Source organism: Rhinoderma darwinii, chromosome 13 (genome assembly GCF_050947455.1).
Source record: "Rhinoderma darwinii isolate aRhiDar2 chromosome 13, aRhiDar2.hap1, whole genome shotgun sequence".
NCBI lineage: Eukaryota > Metazoa > Chordata > Amphibia > Anura > Rhinodermatidae > Rhinoderma > Rhinoderma darwinii.
The window spans coordinates 65125332-65132821 of NC_134699.1; the positions used below are offsets into that span (position 1 = coordinate 65125332).

The 7490-nt window shown below is 43.7% G+C and overlaps 1 long non-coding RNA gene across 1 annotated transcript in view; it reads left to right on the forward strand.

The window, feature by feature from the left end:
- The window catches only part of LOC142666069 (uncharacterized), a 111344-nt gene extending 106044 nt beyond the window's left edge, over window positions 1-5300 (forward strand). Inside the window, exons 3-4 of the long non-coding RNA XR_012851629.1 lie at window positions 2836-2988; window positions 5125-5300. This is a non-coding gene — a long non-coding RNA (uncharacterized LOC142666069). The remainder of the gene's footprint in view (window positions 1-2835; window positions 2989-5124) is intronic.
- The last annotated feature ends 2190 nt before the right edge of the window (window positions 5301-7490 follow it).

Consider the following 7490-nt stretch of genomic DNA (forward strand, 5'->3'; position numbering starts at 1 on the left):
CACATCTTACTGAAGCGGTCTACTACCACCCACACCACCGACTTGCCTTGGGATGGAGGCAAATCGGTGATAAAATCCATGGAGATATGTGTCCAAGGTCTCTGGGGAATGGGCAACGAACGTAGTAAGCCCGCTGGTCAGGACCTGGGAGTCTTGGACCTAGCACAAACCTCACAAGCGGCGACGTAGGCCTTAACGTCTTTAGGCAACCCAGGCCACCAATAGTTTCTGGCAATGAGGTGTTTGGTACCCAGGATGCCTGGATGACCAGATAGTGCGGAGTCATGATTTTCCCTAAGTACCCTTAGCCAGTATTGCAGGGGAACAAACAGCTTGTCCTCAGGAAGGTTCCCGGGAGCTGAACCTTGATCAGCCGCAATTTCAGAGACTAAATCAGAATCAATAGAAGAAATGATTATACCGGGAGGCAAAATACAAGCAGGATCTTCCTCCGAATGAGGGCTGGCCATGAAGACACACGACAGTGCATCGGCCTTAATATTTTTTAGACCCAGCCCTATAGGTAACCAAAAAGTTGAATCTGGTAAAAAAATAGCGCCCATCGAGCTTGTCTCGGGTTTAGCCTCCGGGCAGATTCTAGGAAAACCAGATTCTTGTGGTCGGTAAGGACCGTTACCTGGTGCCTAGCCCCCTCCAGGAAGTGGTGCCACTCTTCAAATGCCCATTTAACGGCTAAGAGTTCGCGGTTGCCAATATCATAGTTACTCTCAGTGGGCGAAAACTTCCTGGAGAAGTAGGCACAGGGGCGGAGATGGGTGAGGGACCTGGTACCCTGGGACAAGACAGCCCCCACTCCCACCTCGGATGCGTCAACTTCCACGATAAATGGCTCCATTTGGTTGGGCTGAACCAGCATCGGGGCCGAGATAAAGCACTTCTTAAGGACCTCAAAAGCCTGGACAGCCTCAGGAGGCCAGTGGAGGAGATCAGCACCTTTGCGAGTGAGGTCCGTAAGAGGCTTAGCGATGACCAAGAAGTTAGCAATAAATCTCCTGTAATAATTAGTGAACCCCAAAAAACACTGTAACGCCCTCAGGGAGGCAGGTTGGACCCATTCCGCCACAGCCTGAACCTTGGCGGGGTCCATGCGGAATTCATGAGGAGTGAGGATTTGACCCAAAAATTGTATCTCCTGTACCCCAAACACACATTTTTTGGTTTTTGCAAACAGTTTGTTTTCCCGAAGGACCTGGAGCACCTTCCTGACATGCTCAATGTGGGAGGACCAGTCCTTGGAAAACACCAGTATGTCATCAAGGTACACTACAAGAAATATCCCCAGGTAATCTCTCAATATCTCATTTATGAAATTCTGGAAGACCGCCGGAGCATTACACAACCCAAAGGGCATGACGAGGTATTCGAAATGACCTTCGGGCGTGTTAAACACAGTCTTCCACTCATCCCCCTCTTTGATGCGGATAAGGTTATACGCCCCCCGTAGATCAAACTTAGAGAACCATTGGGCCCCCTGAACCTGATTAAAGAGATCAGGAATCAAAGGAAGGGGATACTGGTTCCTTACAGTGACCTTATTCAGGTTACGGTAGTCAATGCATGGCCTAAGACCACCATCCTTCTTCCCTACGAAGAAGAAGCCAGCACCTACCGGAGAAGTAGAGGGGCGAATGTAACCCTTGGCCAGGCATTCCTGGATATACTCTCTCATGGCTTCACGTTCGGGACAAGAAAGATTAAATATACTACCCTTAGGAAGCTTAGCTCCTGGTACCAAATCGATAGCGCAATCGTATTCTCTATGAGGAGGTAACACTTCGGAGGCCTCCTTAGAGAAAACATCAGCGAAGTCCTGAACAATTGTAAATATATAGGCTCCAAGCAAACTACAATTATAGGCTGGGTAAAGTAAGGACAACCGACTTCCCCCCATAATTAGCATAAAGACTGCTCCATAACATTTAGAATCATACCGAAGAATTAGAGCTCGTAGTCAGAATATATACAAAAATATAATAGTTTTATTACACAAGTATAACATACATTTAAAAGAAATTGGGACTCTAGTATACACACTGCGGTATTGAAGAGCACAACACAGAAAAATGCTTAGTAAAGACGGAAATGGATAGACTGCAGACCTCACAGACTGCCTATCAAGAGTATGTAGATTATATTAACCACATTGGGTTCACAAAAACTAAAACACCCTAATATCCTCCAAAGCCCCTATATGTAAACATCTAATGAAGGTGGGGGGAGGCAGAGGGAGTAAACAGTGACAATCGTAGGCTGTAAAGCATGCAATCTTACCCATTATGTGTACTGAAGATGTTTGCAGATCTGTGTTGGCTCAACCACAGGGACCCCAACGCGCGTTTCGCCGTTAGCTGCTTCCTCAGGGGGTGTGTATTCACATCGTGACTATGCTGGTATTTATACTATCCCTACATGTATGTCCAGGTGTCCACAATCGCCGAGATGCATCTCGGCGCATGTCCGCTGGTGCGACGGGAAGCGAGGCATGCCCCACTTCCGGTCTCACACGCTGTTGCACACATCCGGAATCCCGACGCGTAACGGGAGTTCCGGTCATGCACAGTGCGTGAAAAGAGACTGGAGGGGGCCGTGCATCGCCGCCGCCAACAGCAGCAGACATGCACACAACACCTAGGGGATGGCTGTCAATATTTAAGTAAGTGTCATCTATACCCTATATAGAATCCTCTATAACACGGCTGTCATACAATTTAGAGGTAACAAATCTCTCTTCACATGTCCTCTCTGATGCCCAATTTGAGGTTTTGGGTAAAGGTCTAAGTTTTTCACCAACAAATTCCTTCAATTTTTTTACAGCTATAAAAGATTTACATCTGTTTGCGAGGAAAGTGGTTTTGAAAAAGTTACACAGTAGGGGAGATATATCTTTGGAAATGAATAGCCCGATGGAAAGGGAAACTCTCCTAGCACTGGAGGAGTTACTGCCTGAACAAACCACTGATCTACCAGGTATGTTCCCAACAGCTGTGATGCCCAAATCCACCAGATTTCCCCCCTTGTCCCTATGCCCTCAGGTGGAAATTTTCACCAAACTAGTCATAGATGATTTTAAAAAATTATCTACGCATAGGACTAAGGACAATTTAACATTCAATCAAAGAAATGCACTAAGGGAATTACAGGCATTTGATGATATAATCATTAAGGCTGCGGACAAGGGGGGCAATGTTGTGATTTGGCCGATAACCAAGTATGAGAAAGAGGCATTCAAACAGCTACGGGATAGGCAGACATATACGAAATTACCATCAAATCCGCTGGGTCCTTTTTCACGGGAACTATTAAAGATCCTGAACGAGGCTTATGAAAAGGGCATAATCCCTAAAAAGATATATGATGGTCTGGTGACTCACGTTCCGAAAATCCCAACTCTCTATTTTTTGCCTAAAATACATAAGGATCCCATCGATCCCCCGGGACGTCCGATCGTCTCTGGTATTGATGGACTCTGTGACCCAATATGTAAATTTATCGACTATTATTTAAAACCCTTGGTCACAGACTTACCCTCTTATGTAAAGGACACGACGGATGTCCTGGGTAGGATCGATGGGATACAGATCGAACAAGATATGTATCTTGTGACTGCCGATATAGAGTCACTATACACCAGCATTAAACATCATGATGGCCTGGGGGCGGTCCGCTTCTTCATGGGGACCAGCAACTGGGATGGCTATTTATGTGATTTGATTATGGAATTACTACAATTTATTTTGAGCCACAACATTTTTGTATTTAAAGATTCTTTTTATTTACAGAAACAGGGTACTGCCATGGGGGCGGCGTGCGCTCCGTCCTATGCGAACATGTTTCTCGGTTTTTGGGAGAGACAAGTTTTTCATGGGGACGGTGCCTGCGCCGCTGACCATGTGCTTTTTTGGACACGATATATTGATGATATTTTCTTTATTTGGCAAGGTTCGGAGTCTGGGCTGATGAGTTTCATGCAGCACCTGAATGAAAATCCATTCAATATTAAATTGACCTATAAACACCATTCCCAGCGAGTTGAATTTCTGGATATACAGATTTTTACAGATACCTTGGGCTTTTTACATACAGATGTGTTTCGGAAGGCCACGTCAGTCAATGCTTTGCTACATGCCTCATCGGCCCACACCCCCTCCACAATTAAAGCCATCCCAGTTGGTCAGTTTCTCAGGATGAAGCGGATTTGCTCTTCAGGGACTTTGTTTGAACAGCAATCAAAAGATCTTACAAACAGATTCAAGGAAAGAGGATATAGCAATAGGAATATAAAATCAGGATATAGGAGAGCGAGGGCCACCCCTCGGAGTGATCTGTTAAAATCTAAGCAAAGACGTACGAGTGACTCGAATATACGGTTCATATCTACTTTTAATGGGCAATGGGATGCGATGAGAACCATTCTAGCGAAGCATTGGCCCATTTTAAGATCAGAACCTCAATTGGCACAAAATTTATCAGAGAGACCTCTAATGACAGCTAGAAGAGCAAGAAATCTCAAAGATTTTTTGGTGAGGAGTCACTATATACCGCGACAAATTTGCCCATTCAGTTCACGGGGACCCAGAAAGGGATGTTTCCCTTGCGGTGACTGTAAATCTTGTGCCAATATTTGTCGTGCAACCAATTTCTCTACAGTGGACGGGACAAGGACTTTTGAGATCAGGGAGTATATCTCATGTAGCACTACTCATGTAATATACTATGCTACATGTGGATGCCCCAAAGTCTATATAGGACTTACGTCCAGGGAGTTGAGATTTCGCACTAGAGAGCATGTGCGGGACATTATGGGGGCGAGTGAGATTGAAGATGTGACCCAACTTAAGACCCTGCCGAGACACTTCAAAATGCATCATGCCTGTAATCCCAAAACATTATCAGTACGGGGGATTGAGAAAATACATTGTGGCATCAGGGGTGGAGATGTGAAGAGGGTTTTGGCACAAAAAGAGTGCAATTGGATCGTCCTATTGGGATCAATGAGACCTGATGGACTCAATGAAAAATTAAGTTTTATTCCCTTTCTATAGTCCCTACCGTTTAGTTTATTTTACTAATTATGTGTTCTATTGTATTGTTATATATTTTTAGGTACCGCTCTATCTTGTCCTCGCATCTGACTACTGTAATCTGGTGGAAGCATGATCTGGACCATCCGAATATTTTTGAAAAGGATGGAATATGATAATAAAGATCTGCCGATTAAACTTAGGATGGTGTTGTTATATGATTATGTATTGTAATATATTCTCTTCACCTGTATGGAGTACCATTTTCAGTTGTCCTTTTTTATTTTTGTTTCATAATGCGACATTTGTTTTTAGAATTTCTTTGTCATGAACTATATATCTATTACTTATATTGTCATTGTACGATATATAATGATACACAAGTATTTTCACTATTAACATATTTATTTTTTGAATTAACACATCACGATTGGTCTTTATTGACCTCATAAACCCCTTTTTTCTGTGATAACACATTTGGGTTCGTTTGTAACCCCATAACTTTTCATTTACAGCACTTATTATCTATTATTGGTATATTATAATGTCCATATATAACACAAATTTTTATGTTAATATAATAACCCCTTTTCTTTTATATAAAAAGAGGGGGTTGTTTGTCACTTTGTATAATAATTATAATCCTTTTTCTGTTTACTTTAACTTATCCATCTATATATTTAGTGTCTTTCTTTTCGACATTCACTACTATCATTTTTCATATTGTATTTATCACTTTTTTAGTACTTCTCTATATTTGTCAATATCTGATATGTTCATGACAGTTGTATATAAAGTACTTTATATTTATTATCTTTCTGATGTATTTATCATCTTTCTAGTACTTTTTCTATACATGGTATTACTCGCTATTTGTATGACAGCCGTGTTATAGAGGATTCTATATGGGGTATAGATGACACTTACTTAAATATTGACAGCCATCCCCTAGGTGTTGTGCGCATGTCTGCTGCTGTTGGCGGCGGCGATGCACGGCCCCCTCCGGTCTCTTTTCACGCACTGCGCATGACCGGAACTCCCGTTACGCGTCGGGATTCCGGATGTGTGCAACAGCGTGTGAGACCGGAAGTGGGGCATGTCTCGCTTCCCGTCGCACCAGCGGAAATGCGCCGAGATGCATCTCGGCGATTGTGGACACCTGGACATACATGTAGGGATAGTATAAATACCAGCATAGTCACGATGTGAATACACACCCCCTGAGGAAGCAGCTAACGGCGAAACGCGCGTTGGGGTCCCTGTGGTTGAGCCAACACAGATCTGCAAACATCTTCAGTACACATAATGGGTAAGATTGCATGCTTTACAGCCTACGATTGTCACTGTTTACTCCCTCTGCCTCCCCCCCCCCCCCCACCTTCATTAGATGTTTACATATAGGGGCTTTGGAGGATATTAGGGTGTTTCAGTTTTTGTGAACCCAATGTGGTAAATATAATCTACATACTCTTGATAGGCAGTCTGTGAGGTCTGCAGTCTATCCATTTCCGTCTTTACTAAGCATTTTTCTGTGTTGTGCTCTTCAATACCGCAGTATGTATACTAGAGTCCCAATTTCTTTTAAATGTATGTTATACTTGTGTAATAAAACTATTATATTTTTGTATATATTCTGACTACGAGCTCTAATTCTTCGGTATGATTCTAGAAGTCCTGAACAAACTCAGGTAGCGTGTTCACCTCCTCAGGGGGAGAAATAGAATTAACAGAAAAACATGACGTCAAGCATTCATTACCCCATTTGGTAAGATCCCCAGTATTCCAGTCAAACGTGGGATTATGCAACTGCAACCAGGGAAGGCCTAAAACCAAATCGGACGATAATCCATGCATCAACAGTACAGAGCACTGCTCCAAATGAATGGAGCCAACAATGAGTTCAAAAACAGGGGTATGCTGTGTAAAATAACCATTAGCGAGAGGAGTGGAGTCAATACCCACTACCGGGACAGGTTTAGGCAAATCAATCAAAGGCATAGCAAGAGACATAACAAATTCCACAGACATGATATTAGCAGAGGACCCTGAATCCACGAAGGCACTGCCGGTAGCAGACCTACCACCAAAAGAGACCTGAAAGGGAAGCAAGATCTTATTACGTTTCATATTTACGGGAAATACCTGTGCGCCCAAGTGACCTCCCCGATGATCACTTAGGCGCGGAAGTTCTCCGGCTGCATTCTTACGCTTAGGACAGTTGTTCACTTGATGCTTGTCATCCCCACAGTAGAAGCAGAGACCATTCTTCCTGCGGAAATCTCTACGTTGTTGGGGGGACACGAAGGCCCCGAGTTGCATAGGTACCTCTGAGTCTTCCGGTGAGGAACGAAGCAACGGAACCTCGGGAGGCATCATGGGGGAGTCGGAGGAGAAAACACAAACGTTCACGTTGTCGTTCCCTGAGACGTCGGTCAAGTCGTACTGCTA